This window comes from Eumetopias jubatus, unplaced genomic scaffold, assembly GCF_037043125.1.
Source record: "Eumetopias jubatus isolate StellerSeaLion01/CBP00866 unplaced genomic scaffold, mEumJub1_p1.0 scaffold_55, whole genome shotgun sequence".
Classification (NCBI taxonomy): domain Eukaryota; kingdom Metazoa; phylum Chordata; class Mammalia; order Carnivora; family Otariidae; genus Eumetopias; species Eumetopias jubatus.
In genome coordinates, this window is record NW_028274861.1 from 926,990 (window position 1) to 946,811 (window position 19,822).

General features: G+C 49.2%; 1 pseudogene; it reads right to left on the bottom strand.

Annotated features, from left to right (window-relative positions):
- Nucleotides 1-19,822, bottom strand: part of LOC148161804 (putative phospholipid-transporting ATPase IIB) — a 377,807-nt pseudogene that overhangs the window by 284,062 nt on the left and 73,923 nt on the right.

Consider the following 19,822-nt stretch of genomic DNA (forward strand, 5'->3'; position numbering starts at 1 on the left):
TATACTCCTAACTGCTTTCATGTTTCATTAAAAAGTGCTGTACCTGAAGTGCACTAAAGCTAAAAGCAGGAAAAAATACTTACGAATCTTCCTTTAATACAATAAAGGAATCCAGCCTGTCACAGCCTCTGTATTAAGAGCTAGTTTTGTGCATGACAGTAACCCCGGCATCTGATGAAAACTGATCCCCACCTCCTATTTCAGACTCTTGCGCTCCGGACGTGACTCCCCGCTCCCTCCATTTGGCTCCCCCCGCACCAGGCTGCATTCGAGGGCGCTCGCCTCCGTCAGTGGAGTGGCCATTCCCCCCCGCTCCAGGGGGAGGTGGAGCAGGACCACAGAGGCTCCTCGGTTACCTTCATGGCCACTTGTGACGGCCCTCCCGAGAAAGCCAGGCTCTCGCTTTTGGACGGGGCATGCAGAGCCACCGAGCCGTGACTACTCTGCCCGTGAAGTCACAGTGCTGTCTAATGAAGGGTTTGCTCGTGCAGCTCAGCAGCTGGCACTGCCTCTCCCCTGCGCTCGCCTCCCACCCGCCTGCTGCTTGCACGGCAAAGGGAGAGCGGCACGCAACACGGCTGACTCCCCTTAGGACTCTGTTTATCGATGGCTGTAGAATTTCATTTCACACAAATGCAATTAAAGATTATGCCCTCCATCACCAAATGCTTCCGGAGGGGAAATATAATCAGATTATGAAAGATTCATGTTACATTGCAGTGGACCTGGTAGACTATTATCATCTTAATAAAAAGACAGAATCTCAGGAATAAAATCAATTTTACAAAAGAGTACTATCTAACCAGCCAACCAACAGACAGCTTCGAAAAAAGATTTTTAAAAGACCTCCTCCGTGGAAATAAGTATTAAATATCTGCTATTTTTATACACTGACTCATCCTTTCTGTTTCTAAATTTTCTAGAAAACAGCTTATTTGGAGCTATTAAAATCATATTCATGCATAATGTAAATTTATTTTTTAAAAACAGATTTTACCTGGTACTGTTTCGACCTAGACCTAGATTACCAGGAGAAGGGAAGACCTATTCCTTCTCCTTTTTAGATTTTCCTTCTGTTAATAAATGTTCTAGGTTACAAAATGCTCTGTATTGCACTGAGTGACATCCAACTGAAGAAAGGGCTTGGTTTTCAGTATATGTGTGCTTGTGTAAGTGATCATTACATCCAATAAACACATATGCATTAGATACTTTTCTTTTGACAGCGTCTTGAAAAGTAAAGTATACGCCATTCTGGTAAACATTACAGAAGAAAGAGGTTTTCACAAACTGAATGTAAGGCAGACAGTACACCTGAATTCGGTCAGAGCAGAAACTGTTCAGGGCGTGTGTGGCTCAGCCCCGTCTGTGGAAGTCAAGTCAGAAGTATGACCATCAATACACAGGGCCTACAGCCTCTGGGGGCGCCGCTGCCAGACGGCCCGTGGGAGCCTCGAGGCGGCAGTGGTCTGTGTACATGCGAGGCCCCGCTTCCCTGGGGGGCGGGTGATGGCACGTTTGCACCTGATATATGCTGGCCTGTTACAACGGGGGTGCCCGAACCTCACAATAGGCCAGCAGAGAGGCAGAAAAGCAGCCTAGGGAAGTGATGGCTGGCACTGGGTTCAAACCACAGCCTTGTGTGTGCAGCATCTTAGACACCCTGGGCTTGCAAGGTTTGGTTACCCAGAATCAGTGAATTCAAATGAGTGCAACACGAACGCTACCTGAGAACAGGCTAGGGGACCTCTGCGGCCTAAACTGACCTTTGCAGAGTGGCCTGTGTCTGCCTGCCCCACACCCTGTCATCTGTGGGAACACGTGGCCCTGTGGGCCCCATGTCAGGATCTGGCGTGTCAGGACCTTCCCGGGCCACAGACGCACTTGCAGAGCGCACGGCCTACCAAGTCTCTGGCAAACACTGTGGCTACTAGGCTGTGTATTTCCTGTCCCTGCAACTTCAGAGAGCTCCTGAAGCTCCAGGGAAAGGCCAAGACTTAGGATATACGCCCCCTGCCTCCACCCAAGGAGTCCTTATCTGATCCAGACACAGACGAGGTATTTGCAGATGAAATAACATGACATTTGAGTTTCACTTCACAGTGATATGGTGAAGGACGAGCAGGGCTACGGAGGGAACCAGGTCTGCGGTGCACGGACAGCGGCTGAGGCCGAATGACAGGGACATAGGGCTCACGATCCCGTGTGTCTACTTCTGTTTATGGAAAAGGCAAGAAAATATGAGAAAGTCTTACTAATTATGAAGAAACCCAGAGGAACTGGTAAGAAACACCTGTGATGCAGTATTCTACTTAATAGTCTTAAAAATACTACCTATCCTGAGTAATCTTTTGGAATATTTCACTAAGAAAATTATTTAATATGAATAAATGGTTTAAGGTCATTATATCCTTTCTATTATTTTACAATATAGAAATGCTCATTCAAAATTGGTTCAGTGGCTCAGTCGGTTAAGTGGCTGCCTTCGGCTCAGGTCATGATCCCAGGGTCCTGGGAGCGAGCCCTACATCGGGCTCCTTCCTCAGCGGGGAGCCTGCTTCTCCCTCCCCCTGCTTGTGCTCTCCCTCTATCTCTATCAAACAAACAAACAAACAAACAAACAAATAAATAAATAAATAAAATCTTTACAAAGAATAAAAAAATAAAATAAAATTGGTTCAAAAACTGCTTCTTGATTTATAAATTAAAACTGAGTGTTTTAGGACATTCAAAGATGTTTGCCGATTTCCAGATCAGCGGATACAGTGGGTTCCGGCTGGTTCGACAGAGCCAGGCACTTTTGCAGGCAGCTCCCGTGTGGATGCCAATGAGCTTACCTGTGAGTATGGATTCCTGAGGTGGCTCTGGATCTCCTCCATCGTGTCTGCTCCATAAGACACAGTCCCCAGGGGCAGCCTCTTAAACACCATCTCGTTCTGGGTGAGGGTTCCTGCAACAAAGACCAGGTCACAGAGGAAAGCTCATCAACGGGACCAGGACTCCCCATCCCGTACGTGGACCTCCACGGGCCGAGCTCTCATAGCTGGGCGCCCCTCGGCATTGAGAATGCTCTGCTCTGTAATTCCAGCAGCTAGGAATGTCCTTCCCCACTGAGGACAAGTGTCCCTCCCAGATCCCTCCGGAAGAGCGCGATAACGTGAAGGGCTCTAACTACCTGAAGAAAGTGTGGCCTCTGTCTTTCAGTTCAGATGCATTGTTTGGTACAAATATAACTTCTGCCTGTTCTGAAAGAGACAGGCGTGAAACTGGAAAACAGAGTCACTACCTTTGTAATTATACTCTAGAACACTGCCTGAGAAAGACATCAACTAGTCCCAAATTAGCGTGCCTACCAGTTTTTTAAAAAAAACACCCAATTTTGAAAAATTAAGTATTTTTCATTGAACAGAAACAGATGCATTTAACCCTTAGCACCACTTGCATCGTGTGGAGCAACAGAAAGGTCAGTGAGCAGGGAGGCATGTTCCCTTTAGCAGGGCTTCTGCCCGGTGAGCTACCTGGAGGTGCTCACGTCCCTCCAGATGGCCAGGGCTCACTCCTGGGGACAGCCAGTCCATGTAGGCCAGGCACTCACGTGTGCTTGAGCATGAGGAAGTGCTTCACCTCTGGTGTGTAAGGAAGTCAGTTAAGAGAGGAGCACGCACAGGTCAATTTTATGAGATGTCTTGGGTCTGCCAAATACAGTGAAGTAACATCATGAAAGGCAGCGAGACGTTAACATTATTTCAAAAACGGTGAATTTTCATTAAAAGTGACACATAAATTCACAATGGTACACATCTTCATGACTCTGAAAACCCTAAACATTGTGTATGTGTATCACTTAATATAAAAATGCACACACAATACGCACATAGGATTTTTGCTTACTGGGTTTTCTAGAAGTAAAGCAACCTGGGGAAGTGTGAACACCTGTGAGCATGGGCGTCAGGTACGGTAACGAAAAGTGCGGTCATGTAGGCCCCCGGGCTTTTCTGCACTTACCTCACAGCTCACAGAAGGATCACCCACTGACTGATGTAATTATCAATGTGGGTATGAACAATCCTATCCCCAGTCAGTTAGAAGCTGGGCTTTCCACACGGTTACAAGGCACCCATAAAATATTAACTAACTTCTGTTTTCTTTGGCACATGTGATGTGGAAGATATAATAAAAAGTGTTTTCACATCTATCCATGACTCCATACACATTGGTGTTCAAAACAAAATAGCTCAGAACTCCCACTACAGGACAGGAAGGCTACGTTAACATAAAGGAAAATCCGTATTTCATAACACTGTTTCAGAGACTGTTTTGAATAACCTTCTTACAAGAATGGATAGAATACATACATTAGGGTCTCATAAATTTCAAAGAGCAGCTCTTCTCAGGGATGCTGATCAGTTTTAGAAATTTTGCTTTTTCAAAATTCTATTTAGCCCGTTTAGTACCTCAATTAAATGGCACCTAAGTTTCCTGAAATCAAAATTATGTGAGAAGTACAGTTTAAAAGGGTTTCCTGGTTATGTCATCCTCATTAAGTAAAGCAGAATTAATTAAAATAGTTTAAAGAATGTAATTAAAAACAATTCAGCTTCCAAATGAAATAAGGAAGTTCTAGAAATTATTTACATCAAAGATTTGAGATGAAGACGATAGTTACCTATCATCAAAAGCTAATGAAATTGTACATTAATTCCTGTTAGAATAAGCACCAAGCTCACCTCTGTTACGTGTGCCCAAATGAGCAGTTCCCTGAAAATTTATTATTTAAAAAAAAATATCTTACTTATCAGATTGACATCATTAAAGAATTTCCTGTAGACACTTTTTCCTCTGACATACACTGAATGTGAGGCTTCTAATCTATGGTGGGCTGTGGTATGAGGCAGTTTATAAATACGATGACAATAAATAATACTTTTCAACCTTTTTATTACTAACAATTTTACACGTATGGCAAAAATAAGAATACTACACCTGCACAGTTCCTACCAAGAATAAACTACTATTTCTTTAGGTTTGTAAACCACTGAACGCAAGTGGCAAAAGACCCTAAGCGAAGGGTGCTCTGCCCTGCTCACTGGCTCACACCGCGGGATCCGCGGGGATGGAACGGGGATGCGCCCAGTTCACCCAGTGCGAAGACCCACCGTCTCACAGTGCTGTTGCTGGAACTGGATGGAACACTTCCGTGTTTCTTTTTTGTGAAAACTGGAGGCTGACATACACTATCTGTTTCAGGTGTACACGGCAGCGGTTCGCTATTTTTATACAAAATGCTCCCCGTCTGAGTGCGGTCGCCATCGGTCACCGCACGGCCCTAGTACAGTATCACCAGCCACACTCCCCATGTGGTACTGTACATCCCCGGGACTCATTTGTTAACCGGAGGTTTGCGGCTCTCCCCCCTCCTCCGCCCCCTCCCCTCTGGCAACCACCCATTTGTCTCCATGTCTTTGAGTCTGTTTCTCTTGTGTTTGGTTATTTGGATTCTGCAACTTTGGCTTTCTCGGACTCATTTCACTGAGCACCATACCCTCTAGGTCCATCCTTTTTGTCAAAAATGGCAAGATTTCATTTTTATGGCTGAGTAACATAGGTCTCTACCACCTCTCCCGTATCCATTCATCTACGGATGGATGCTTGGGATGTTTCCAGATCTCAGATATTGTAAATAATGCTGCTGCAAACATAGGGGTGGTGTGTATCTTTGTGAATTAGTGTTCATTTTGTTTGGATAAACACCCAGAAGTGCAATTGCTGGATCACATGGTGATTCCTTTTAATGTCTTGAGGAACCTCCACACCGTTTTCCAGAGGGGCTGCGCCCGCTTGCGTTCCCACCAGCCGTGCACGGCGGTTCCCCTCTCTCGGCATCCTTGCCGACACCTGTTGATTTTAGCCACTGTGACCTGTGTGAAGGAGATGTATCATCGTAGTTTTAATTTGTATTTCTCCCACGATTAGTGATGTTGTGCATCTTTTCATGTGTCTACAGGTATTCTTTGAAAAAATGTCCTTTCAGATCCTCTGCCTATTTTTAAACTGGGGCGTTTTAATTGTTTGATACTAAGTTGTCTAAGTTCTTCATATGTTTTTGGATATTAACCCCTTACAGGATGGATGACTTGAAAATATCTGCTCCCATTCAATAGGTTCCTTTTTCATTTTGTTGATGGGTTTCCTTGGCTCTGAAGAGGCTTTGTAGTCTGATGAAATCCCATTTGATGGAATCCTGTCTATTTTAGCTTTTGTTGCCCTTCCCTGGAGAGACAGTTCCAAATAAATGTTGATAAGGCCGATGTCAAAGAGATTACTGCCCGTGTTCTCCTCTGGAACCTCTGTGGTTTCTGGTCTTCAGTCCTGGGTTCATCTTGTGTGGTGCGGGACAAAGGGCCGGTTTCCTTCCTCTGCACGCTGCTGTCCAGCTCTTGTGGCACCACGTGCGAGGACACTGTCCGCTCTTGCCCTCCTCGTCCTGCCTTCGTTGCCCATTTACGGGTGCGGTTTTTTTCTGTTCCCCTGGTCTGTGTGTGTGTCGTGCTGGGGCCACACTGTTAGGATTCTCTGGCTTTGCAGACATTCTAGGGTCTAAGGTGTCACCATTCCCAGATCTCATGGTGCCCAGCTCCACCCACTCTTCCTCTAGGATGGTTGTTCTACCCTGTGGACGCACAGCCTTGGCCTCCCCTTCCGCCACCTGGCCCGCACGCCTCCTGACCAGCAGCACCCGCCCCTGCCGGAGCGCCCCCTGAGCGCCTGACTGCGGGCACTGCCGCCCCCCTGCCGCCCACCCCCTCACCGTGAAACACCGGCTGAGGCTGGCGAGGGGGTCCACAGGCACGCAGGCGGAGGCGGGTGACGGAGCTGCCCCACACGCCGCCCTCATCATGCTCCGTCCTTTCTGCCAACCCTCAGACCTCCTCACACCAGCCGCACAGGTGTGGTGCGGGGGCTCTGCCGCGGCTACATGTACTCTGGGGCCCTCACCGCTCATCCCGACTTGCGAGACTCGGGAATGGCTTCTGACCTCCTGACTGGTGCCGCCTTCCTAGAATAAGGACCCTTCATTCTCCTCCCTCCCTCAAACACAACCAGCAATGTCCACCGTCTACATGAAATGTCAGCTGGGCAGTGCACTTCACGGCTGCTGGGACCTGCCAGGCCCCTGAAATGCTAGACGATTACAGAATTAGAGCTCTCCAGTTTAGAAAATAGCAACTGCCAGGAATCTCAATGAAATGATAGGAAAAAATAAGAAACATATGCATTTCATAAGAAACAACTCTAGTTTAAAGAAAAAACTGCTACCTCACAAGGAAATGTGTGATTCCTCCCCCTGGGTGGCACGCCTACCACAGGCCTTTCTCGTGTCTGCCAGCCTCCTGAGTAAGGGCTGCTGGCCTCTCTTCTGACTTCTCCTGCAGCAATTCTGGATTCCACAGCGGCACAGGGGGCTGCCCGCATCCCCCGCCTGGCACCCCACTGGCCGTCCCTGTGTTGAGTGGCGCAGGATCAGACCAGTGCCCGGCACCGCGCAGCATATCAGCTTCACGTCACCGTCATGTGTGGATCTGCACGGCCAGCATGGCCATCAAGATGCAGAGGCATCCCATCTGCACCAACATGGTCCTCGCCTGCATCCGTGGCCACATCCATGCCCTCGCCCACCCCTAGTCTGGCACGACCCATCAGTTCTTCACCGCGCTGATTCTGTTTGTGACAATGGCCGTCCAGGCTGCCCGCCCAGCAGACATGAAAGTCCGACCCTTAGCCTTCTTGGACTCCATGCTGGCCTGGGAGCTGGGTCATCTGGACAGCCAGGAGAGGTTGGAAGTCTAGGGTCCCCACTTGGTCTTCGGAGACAGAGGGTGGGGCCTTTGCTGAGCACAAATGGACAGGGAACACTGTGCAAGCTGCTGCTGCACCATGCGCTGACTGGACACACTTACATGTGGCCATGGGATGGCCACCGCCGTGGTAACTCCTCCGTCCGTCACATCATCACGGGGCCACGTGTGCTGTGCTTTCTCCAACGGCTGGAATGGAAGCGTGAGTGTTCCTGTCTTGCCAGGCTGCTCCTTCGGTCACAGAGAGCAGCTCTTCTCGGCCTGTCTGTGCCCACTGGCATTTCTGCATCGCTGGCTTCTCCAGGCCCCAGTCTGGGCATGAAGCGGAACACCAGGGAACTGACTGCTGGTCCTCCTGATGGGGCGAGCCTGCCTTCCTCCCTCCCCGCTCACAGTCTTCTTGTGTGCGCTGCACGTAGCACGTCAGGTGCACGGTGTGCTCAGCAGGACAGACAGGGAGAAGAACATCCACTCCATCGTTCTGGAATTGGAGGCCTTCATTTATATTAAAAGTTGTAAATACTTGTTGTACCTTCTCACACCCTGGGATCACCTAGTTTAGGTATATAACCTCTTCCAACTTTTCCACTGGTAGAGACAAGTATGCATTTATAAACTATTTTTTCACATGACTACACACAGGGGTATTCCACGTTATTTTTAGGGGGTATACCATAAACCCAGTATGGTACACAAGGTTCTGCTGGATCTTCCTCCCAAACACGGATACTCAGATGGTTTAAAATTTTTTGTTATCACCAAAAAATGCAGCTACAAAACCATTATTTATGTGGGGTAGATTCTTAAAGATGAGATTTCGGAGAGTACAGTTTGAATTTACATATAGGGCCATGCCAGTGACCCACACGTTATACTGACCAGGATGCCTTCCGCCCACATTGGGTGCTCAGCAAGGCCGTCGACTGGCATCAGCTCAGAATCACAGAACTGTTCAGAGGCACTCGCCCTAAATTATGTTAAGATTTGACAGTTACACATTTACTTACCTAGTGATAAATTTACATTTATACTGGTCTCCTTATGTAAATTCTACTATCCATATATACCTTTTTTTTAAAAAAGATTTACTTATTTATTTTGAGAGAGTGAGAATGAGAGAGAGAGAGAGTACAGGAGAGTGGGGAGGGTCAGAGGGAGAAGCAGTCCCCTCGCCGAGCAGGGAGCCCGATGCGGGACTCGATCCCGGGACTCCACGATCATGACCCGAGCCGAAGGCAGTCGCTTAACCAACTGAGCCACCCAGGTGCCCCTATCCATATATACCTTGCAAATGCTCACGTTCTTAAGAAGTCTTGAGACTACACACTGTTATAATAAAACATTTTGGTTTTAAATGAATAGTTTTTCTTTGAAGATTGCATGTATTTTACATCAAGGCAGCAGAGTGGGTAGGACCTCCAAGGTGCCCATGAGATTAGGTCTCCTGCTCCACGGCCTCAGATCAACAGGGTGGGGATGCTGCGTTCAGGCTGGGCAGTGGCTCTGTGTCTGACTGTGTGCATCCCAGCAGACCCTGAGCACTGCTGCCCACTCACCACCTGGGAGATTTTAAATCCTGATACCCAAGTCACAGCCCCTTATCACCTGGACCAGAGTGCCCGGGGAGAGAGCTGGTCTCTACACAAGGCAATGGTGGTTCCACGCAATATCTGGAGTGTGGGAAAAGGAAGGATCAGCTTCAGAGAATTAAGAGGAACGTAAACCCCACACTCCTGTGCCTCGGTGTTAAGACACCACGCTTCCAGCAATCGGTCCCCCTCACGTTGATTCTTTCCCTTCACCATTGAGTATGCTGTCAACTGGATCAGGGCCAAGACACCGAAGAGACAAAGCTCAGTGATGGCTGCTTGACCTCGCTCCCTTTCAAACGCACTTCCATGATCACCTCAACTGTACCGTGTGTATGAGAACTATGTTTATTTCACGCTTGGTATCAGCGTGTCCTCCTCCCACACTCTCCACTCATCATGGAAAAAGGAATTGAAACACACGATTGCCTCCATTGCCAAGGCGGTGACATGATACTGCTGTCCAACAAGCACGTCCCCATGACCCAGCGTGAGCGAGCCGTCCCAAGTCACAGCCAGCCTGTCTGGGAGAGGGTGTGGGCACGCCCAACTCACAAACCCAGACAGCATGTGAACAAAGGCGGGGGCGAACACACGCTTACCACGAGTTCACAGTCCGCACGACGTAAGGAATACAAAAGTGCATCGAAGTAAAAAGTATGACAAAGAAACCCAGACCCCTTGGCTGCATCAGTACCGCACGCAGCAGACAACCAGCCACTGGAAGAAACCTGCTACGACACTTCACCGAAGACACAGGAATGAACAGGACGTGCGCAGAGGGCACAGGTCGGACTGCGTTCTCCTGCGTCTTCTCCAGGACCCGGGGTCACACTGGCCTCTCCAGCACCAAAGATTCTCCTAAAGCAGTACTGCAGGAGACCTCCTCCTCACGCCGGAGGAGACATTGATACGTGGAGCACGGCAGCACGCATGGCCTCTGGCGTCTGTAAGCTCGGGCACCTGACACTGGGGATGCCTCTGCTCTTCATGCACGTGCTGACTCTGTCAGGTCATCAACCTCTGCTTCCCAACGGCAAGATTAGGAAGTAATTCTAAGGTTCATGGAATTAAATATAGTACTAAGTATAATGATTGAATGACAGTTTAGTTTTATCAAGGCAAAATATGCCTAAGCACCTGATTTAGCTACATCTCGTCCTTCATTAAGCTAAGTGTAATATCACATATTTTAACGTCCCAAATGTTGGCAAGGATGTGGAGAAAGGGGAACCCTCCTACACTGTTGGTGAGAATGCAAAGCTGGGGCAGTCACTCTGGAAAACAGTATGGAGGTTCAAGATGTTGAAAATAGAGCTACCTTACAACCCAGCAATTGGGTATTTACCCAATTACTAAATACCCCAAATACTTTGGGGTATTTACCCCAAAGATACAGATGTAGTGAAAAGAAGGGGCACCTGACCCTCAATGTTTATAGCAGCAATGTCCACAATAGCCAAACTGTAGACAGAGCCCAAATGTCCATCGACAGACGAATGGATAAAGAAGACGTGGTCCATATATACAATGGAATATGACTCAGCCATCAGAAAGGATGAATACTGAACATTTACATCAATGTGGTTGGAACTAGAGGGCATTATACTGAGCGAAATAAGTCAATCAGAGAAAGTTATCATATGATCTCACTGAAACAAGGAACTTAAGAAACAAGGCAGAGAATCATAGGGGAAGAGAGGGAAAAAATCAAACAAGATGAAACCAGAGAGGGAGACAAACCATAAGACAAACCTCTTACCTCTAGGAAACAAGTTGAGGGTTGCTGGAGGGGAGATGGGTAAGTGGGGGATGGGGTAACTGGGTGATGGGCAGTAAGGAGGGCACGTGATGTAACGTGCACTGGGTGTAATATGAGACTGACAGATCACTGACCTGTACTTCTGAAACTAATGTTATATGCTAACTGATTTTAATTATAAATGAATAAATAAAGAGGAAGGGGAGGTTTGGCAGAAAGATACAGGATGCTGACACCAAAGGACAGAAACGGAAACAATTACATTACTGTTTCTCAACCAGATGAAAAAGTTTTCTAGCTAGAGCCCAAGGCTGGAAAGCACTGAACAAAAAAGCAGAAGACGCTTTGTTACGTAATACCCTCCTGTCCTGAAAACTGGATCTGTTGGAAAAACTGTTTTTTTTTCTTTTTTTAATTTCCTGACTTTGCAGACTATTGTTACTTGTGGTACTTAACACGGATTTAGGAATACGCGAATATTTTTAAAAGCAGATGACAATATGTTTAGAGAAAAACCACGTGTCCCCCTGAACTGGTTTTTGGAGCCACGCACGGAGTTATTAACGGCTGGCGGTCAACGCCACGAGGCAGCCTCGGAGTGCGAGCAGGAAGCCGCGCTGCGGCGGGAAGCGCACCTGAGACACGACGGGGTTGTGTGTGGGAGGTGCGGCTGACGGTTCTTCAGACACGTACCTCATCCTGCCCTCAGGTGTGAGCCCCTCTGCACCTCTGCCTCGGTGGGCCGGAGAGAAGCAAGGGGAACCTGGGCGAGTTTGTGGAGAGGAGGGTCTACAGACTTCCATGCTCATGCGGCTTCCCTGGAGGGGCTGACGAGGAGCTGGTCCCACTGGGCGGTCCCGAGGATAACCAGGCGCCGGCACACGTATGCTGCTCTAGTATGGGAGCTGACCTCAGGAGAACAACGCTGACTTAGAATGTCTTATGGCCAGACGCCCGACTGTGTGCAAACGCACCCGGGACACCCTCGGGGCGCGTGCTGGAGCATCGCTCTCACAGTGCTGTGTGTGCGTACGTGTGCATGTGCACATGCGTGTACACAGGTGTACCGACTGCGGGGATAAAGCAGAACATGCAAGAAATTTCAACTACAAATGTGAGAACAAGAAGTGCCAGGAACTGACTTCCGGCAATGTGTTTTCTGTCCCAACCCGTCTGCGTTTCTTAAGGGAAATGTCCAACGTACCCCAAAGCGGACAGAATGGCATCATGTAAAGTGGCGAATGGAGGCCTCACATCAGCAAGGACCACCTCAGGGCCACGCTCCTGGGACCTGCCACTTCCTGCCTGAGCGTGTCAGCTATTAACAACAGAAGGGGCTGCTACAATAAATGTAACCCCCATGTTATCACAGCAACAAACAGCAGGAGCTCCTCAGCATCAAATACCAAGGCCAGGCCTGGTTCCCGTTGTGTTTCTACACTGTTTGCTTGAGTGTGGGTCCAGGTGAAGCCTCCTGAGCCCAAGGCCACAGTCTTCTCTGCTCTCTCGTTCTTCCTTGTAAATGAACTTGCTCCAGTGTGTTCCCTACGGTCTGGACTTGGGTGCTGATGGGCCTCTGGGCTCTGCAGACACTCTGTGCAGAGGCAGAGCCCCTCTGTCAGAGGCACATCCGCCCGCCTCTTCCTGTGCCAACGATCAGGTCCTATGCCCATTAACCCACCACAGCTTGAGGGTGGCATCTCTCTGAGTCACATGGTAGATGGTTTACTCAGAGCATCTTGCTCCCGAGACTACTGAAGACGAGCATTCTGGCATTCCCAAATGCAATACTCCATGTGGACAGCAAGTATTTTCCAAAACCAAAGGCACATCATGATTACTGCTCCGATCACAGACTGTTTCTAGACAGCAAATCTGGAGCTGTAGAGTGACTGCTATTTTATTTTATTTTTTATTTATTTATTTTTAAAGATTTATTTATTTGAGAGAGCAAGAATGAGAGAGAGAGAGTACATGAGAGGGGGGAGGGTTAGAGGGAGAAGCAGGCTCCTCGCTGAGCAGGGAGCCCGATGCGGGACTCGATCCCAGGACTCCAGGATCATGACCTGAGCCGAAGGCAGTCGCTTAACCAACTGAGCCACCCAGGTGCCCCGAGTGACTGCTACCTTAATACACTGCTTTAGCTCACTGTCCTCAGTCAGCCTGGTGATAGCATTTTCAGTTCTGAGATGAAAACTCCAACTACGCAGTTACGTTTGCTTCCTGCTGCCGTTTGGAGAACTCTCTAGAGTAATGCACAAAGACCCCTTGAAATTATGGGAGGCCACAGAGTTCCCATAGACACATACAAGCACATACTAAAATAGTAAATACACTGTTGCCTTTAAAAATTTAGTTTAAAATAATTAAAAGATAACATATCCAGATTTAAACTATTTCTTTCTTCTTTTGGGCTTTGTTTACATTTATTTTTTATTTTTTGGGTTATGTTTATAAAGATTTTTATTTTATTTTTTTATAAAGATTATTTATTTATTTATTTATTTATTGAGAGCGAATGGTAGAGAGAGAGCACGAGAGGAAGGAAGGTCAGAGGGAGAAGCAGACTCCTCGCTGAGCAGGGAGCCCGATGTGGGACTCGATCCCGGGACTCCAGGATCATGACCTGAGCTGAAGGCAGTCGCTTAACCAACTGAGCCACCCAGGTGCCCTATAAAGCTTTCTATTAAGATAGATACCTAGAAGTTCTTTATTCTGGTGCTTCATGGAGCCAAAGAGAATGAAACAAAAGACAAGTTTAGAGTAGTTTCTGAAAACTCAGCAGTTTAAAAAAATGATCATTTTAGGTCTTAAATGTAGGTCTGTGATCCATCTGGAGCTAGTTTTTGTGTGTGGTGTGAGGTAGGGGTCCCCCTTCATTCTTCTGTATGTGGACGTCCTGCTCTCCCTGCCTGTCAGTTGAAGGGGCTGGTCCTCCCCAGTGAGGATGGCGGCACCCGTGCTGGAATCCCGTCGACCGGCAGCGTCAGGCTTTAGTTCCTCCCGGCACACCGTCCTGGCAGCCTTATTGGAAGTCGTCTGAGTGTCCAGCTAGGGACTGATGTCCGGACTGTGGATGCCACCCCCTCGATCTCAAGGTCTGTCCTCACACCAGCACCATCCTGTCTTGATCCCTGCAGCCTGGTGGCAGGCTCTGGGATGAGGAACTGTGGAGTCCTTCCATTTGCTCTTGTCCCAAGATGGTTTACACCACTCTGGGCGCCCACCCTCCCTGCATTTCCACAGGAATTCTAGGATCAGCTTGTCAATTTCTCCAAAGAAGGCAGCTGGGATGTTGAGAGGAATCGTGTAGAATCTGTAAATCAATTTGGGGAATCCTATTGCCATCTTAACACTATAAAATACTGATTTCATTTTTTTGATGCCATCATAAACAGAATTGTGTTCTTAATTCTATTTTTGGATAGTTCGTTGCTAGCGTATAGAAATACAATTCATTTTTGTATATTCATCTTGTATCTCAAACCTTACTAAATTCATTTATTGCTTCTAACAGATTTTAGGGGATTCCTTATGATTTTCTTTTTTTAAAGATTTTATTTATTTGACAGAGAGAGACACAGTGAGAGAGGTAACACAAGCAGGGGGAGTGGGAGAGGGAGAAGCAGGCTTCCTGGGGAGCAGGGGCTTGATCCCAGGACCCCGGGACCATGACCTGAGCCAAAGGCAGACATTTAACGACTGAGTCACCCAGGCACCCCTCCTTATGATTTTCTGTTTGAAGACCATGTCACACACAACTAGCTTCACTCCCCTTTATAGCATGGATGCCTTTCTCTTCTTGCCTACCCGCCCTGGCTAGAACCTTGCTCATAGCAGCATTCTTCCAAACAGAAACAGGAAAACCTACACTAATGTCCCTCAACTGAGATGGAAATGAAATGTGGTCTATCCACACGACGGAGTATCGCCTGCAATAGAAAGCAGTCAGGTACTGAGACACGCGACAGTGCGGGTGAACCTGGAAAGTGTCTGCTGAGCAAATGAAGCCAGACACAGAAGGCCACACGGTGTGAGCTTCCACTCCTGGGAGAAGTCCAGCACAGGCAGACCGGCTGAGGCATACGGTCGACCAGGGGTCACCGAGGGCTGAGCGAGGGCAGGGAAGCAAGGGGGTTGCTGCTGTGCACCAGGTGGCCTTGTGAGGGAGCTCGGACCGCACTGACAGCACACGGTGGTTGTGCCCAACGCTGGCGCGACCTGCCCCAGTGGCCTGCCGTCCGAGTCAAACGCTGCATCTGGTACCCTCGTCCTAGTTGCTGATAAATCACGTTTTATGGAGGTTATAACAGACATATTCAAACAAATGACTATCATTTCATCAAATAAACGATGAAATTTTTGGCTCAGTTATTTTGCCATTTGGATGAATGCATCTGCATCTCGCTGGGTGAGAGACTGGGTTATGGATGCAGACGCTCCTTTGTGTAGGGGCGCATATCTTCTAACATACTAAGGTGAATCCTGGAAGGATCTTTTTAACTTTCAATGATGTTTCTATTTCACAGCAGACCCTGTAAAACGCTGAGCAGGAAAGTCAGGGCGAGTTTGAGACTTTCTACACCCTCTTGTACAGCAGGGGCGTCTAAGGTTAAGCCAGTTACTAAAAGAGTCAGTAATGCAAAACCGCTTTTCAAATCTTAAACAATTTTCATGATTTCAATCAATTGATAGGTCATACAATTTTTGTCATCTGAATTCAACTGTTAGTATGTCCCAAGTCTGAAGCTTCATGATAGGGATGGGCAGACGCCACCAGAAGGCTTCCCCGCGACCTGGCCGTTAGGAGAGCGCCAGGGACGGAAAATGTCTTTGGACAAAAGGCGTGTTTTGTGATTCCTGAAGAAGGAAAATGCTGTAGCTCCTTAATAAGGCAGAGGGCTCTGGAGGACGAGCAGCAAAGCAGGTAGAGGGGAACTCAATTTCTAAGGACAAAGTCCTGCAGGCACACGTCTCAGGGCAGCGACGGAGATGATTCACAGGCAGGCAGAGGACACGTTGCTGGAGACGCAGCTGCAAAGTGTTCTGACCCAGTGTTTGGCGGGTGGCGCGGCCACACCGCAGCTCGTGCGTGGGACAGCCAGGGCGTGGCAACCACACAGAAACAAAGGAAAGTCTGCCCGCGGCACACTGGGGACAGGCCACCCACCCAACCCCATGGACTTCCAGCGCAGGATCCAGGCCGTGAGCAATGATCACGTGAGATCAACACAAAGCTACTCAGACTTTACCACGAAGCAATGAGGGATGGAAACACAACTTCTAATACCCTGCAGACTGTGGCCATATTCTTTGTTAATCTGTATTTGCTGTAAATGAGGCTTTCTCAGAAGACCGCGGTCCCAGTACAATAGGCCTCTGTTCAACCACTGCCTGCATCAAGTGCCTCACCTGGGGTGAACAGCCCAGCACACACACAAGTGCGCGCTCCGGTCATGCACAGTGCCAGACCCTGCAGGTGTGTTGGCGCCAGAGGCCCCAGCTGTCATCTGCAGGCCAGAGAGCCTGTGCCTGGCCCCAGCTTACAGGGCCCCTGGCTTACGGGACATAACCCCCAGCTCCAGGTCTCCCCGGCGAGGCACGCACGCCATGGTCCGCTGCCCCTGCCACTGTGGACACGGCGCTTCCCGCTGCAGAGGATGCGGCCTTGGGAGCTGACACGAGCCGGGTGCAAACCGCACGGCCAAGCCAGGTAACGGGTGCTATCGACACGGTGCGCATCCTAAATGACCTGTCTCAGGGCGTGGTTTGGGAATGCTCTGTCATACAGGAGCATAAAGATTCCCAACAAAGGAATTCGCGGCTCGCTCTAACAGGCTGCAGCCGGAGCGAAGTTTTAGGATTTCCGAGCCCTCCGCAGCACCGCTCTCAGGAGCAGCCGGCGTAGAGATGGGGGCTCCCCAGCGGACTCGGTGCAGACGACCTGCCCTAGCATGCCAGCGCCGTCTGCTCATTTATCACGGCACGTCCACCATTTCTGGGCAGTGTCAACATGCTCTGCACCCTGGCAGCTAACAGATGTCCGCTCTTGTCGAATGAACTGCTTCATGTTTCACGCACTGCTGGCCACACGCGTCACTATGGCAACATCATTCATTTCAGATCTTACCGGAAACGTGCACCCCAATCAAACCTAATTACACCACACCGCTTTCTTGTCCACAAGAAGGAAACTGTAATGCAATTGCGGGACACTTCGTTCTCTGTTCTGCTGGGGCAAACGAGAGGCCGCGTGATGGACGCTTCTTGTCAGAAAGCGTATTGATGAGGCACAAGCCCGATCACGATCACACCGAGGACCGCCTCATGGGCAGGTCAGCAGCGAAAGGCTCCTCACACAGCAGCTCATTCGATTAAGCAGATGATGTCTGCATACGGTCTTACACCCCAAGTTCTCTACCCTCTGCCAAACCACCACCCCCGTCAGACCCTCTGCGATGGTGGAGCCCACCATAGTGACCACTGGGCCCCGGCCAACTGCAGAGGACCTGAATCAGTCACACGACGAGACTACTACAACACAGAGCACAGTTACTTCAGTCCCTGCCGGACGACGCTTCCCAGTAACAACAGATATGCAGCTGCGCCGGACCCCCCGGCAGGGCAGGTGAGCGCAAGTTCGAGCCATGCAGCCCTCCCGGCAGACAACACATGGCTCTGCTCGGAGGCTTGGGGGTCCCCGGAGGCCGCACGCTGCCCAGAGGTGAGGGCCCAACCCCCGTGTGCCGGCGGCCTCCATCTGTGTGAGAAGCTGGTTTCTAGACTAGTCCTACTATGTGCTGGCAGTGTGGTGACAATTACACAACTCGTCCTCAATGTCCTTCTCCTGCGATTTGGTCCGTGTGGCCTTTAGAAGCAGCCAAGGCAACACTCCCTCCTGAGTGCCCTCAGGGAGGAGGACCCGTGAAGGGCAAGTGCCCGCGGCCCCATGGCCCCAGGGCGAGGACAGGCACAGGGCTGGCACAGCGTGTGGCTCGCCTGATGTGCCGTGGGTGGCGTTCACCTTCCGATTACGGAGAAAGGGTCTGAAAAAGCTCAAGACCAAAAATTTTTAAAAACACTAAAAATGTTTAAAACTCCATGTGGCTCCAACACTAGGAAGTGGTGACAGAGGGTCCCTTCAGTGACTTCTGGAACAAAAAGGCCTTTTGGAAAATGAAATGTGTAAGATTCTCTCACTCACATATTTTATATAATGTTCTGTAATTCTTTTTAAATCTCAGAAGCCCAGATTATTTATTTTTGCTTTGTGAAAGCAGCAGAGTGAGACATGAGGAAAATGGGGTTTTACTTTATGACTCTGGGCAAAACCACTCTTCCTTATCCTGGATGGAACTCAGAATTCAAAGACAAATGGAGGAGCTATGATGAAACAAAGGAGAATGATGACCCCATCACCATTTAAAATGCATACTAAAAAGTTAGCATTTTAAGAAGAAATGATGTCACAAAATCCTTCTTCCCTTGCTGATATCACACATCCAGAGACACGGGAAGAGGAGAGAGAACCAGTCACTCTCAAGCATACTGTGTGCTGACACATGCTTCTCGTTTGCGAACCGACGTGAAATCACAGGCACCACACTTAGCTGTGTTACATGCAGATTTCAGTGGCCACGAGAGCAGGTGGGCTGCAGACAGGACAGCCCAGCCCGCACCTGCTCCCCGGATAAGCACGCCGCGCACCTCACACACAGGGCAGGAGGGGAGCACAGAATTCCGAGAGGGGAAGGCCCCAGACCTTTCTGGGTTCAACATTAAACCGTGACACCGTCATTGCTAGTTAGCATTCAACTGCAAACACTCCACAATTTATGCATTGTACTGATAACCGCTTTTGTTATGTTCAGTCTGGTTTTGTTGTCCAAGATGATGCCATGGACATCCCTGGGCTTGTCTCCTGCTGCGCGTGCGCACGTGTCTCCTTGGGGAGCAGGAGCCAGAGGGGCACCGCGGTGCGCAGGCTGTCGGGGCTCGTCCGTTCGGACAGAGCGGTGGCCACCAGGTAACGCTCCCACCAATGGTGCAGACAAGGTCCTGGGGCAGTGTGCGCCTCAGACAGGTCGGACTTTTCCACACGGGGTGTGGCACTGAGATGCCCACCCTCTCGCTTAGCTCCTGCTCAGGTCTTCAAACTTATATCCATGCAGGCTTTACACAAGTTCTGCTTGGATTTATTTCTAATTACTTTATACATTTTGCTGCTATTCTAATTGGCCTTTTTGGAATTAAGTGCCCCCACTGTTGCTGGTATGTGGAAATGTAGTTTAATTCTGACACTGAATTTGCAGGTGTGACTAAGTCCTTCTGTCATGCGGCACCCTTGCCTCAGGGCTCCGTTGGGCTTCTCTGTGAACACGCACAGATCTGTGCACTTGGGGCACAGCGTGCCTGTTTGTGCGGGACTCCGAGTGCATGCTGCTGTTCCTGGTTTCCGATTGTATTTATGCACAAGGTCCAGGCTGCTGAGTGCAGGGCTGAGCATAGCTGGGCTTTTCCTGCCGCCGGTGGGCATCCTGACAGCCTCCCGTGCTGCCCCCCACAGACCTGTGTGCTGTAAACTCACAGATTCCCCAGGACGCTCTTCTGTGGGG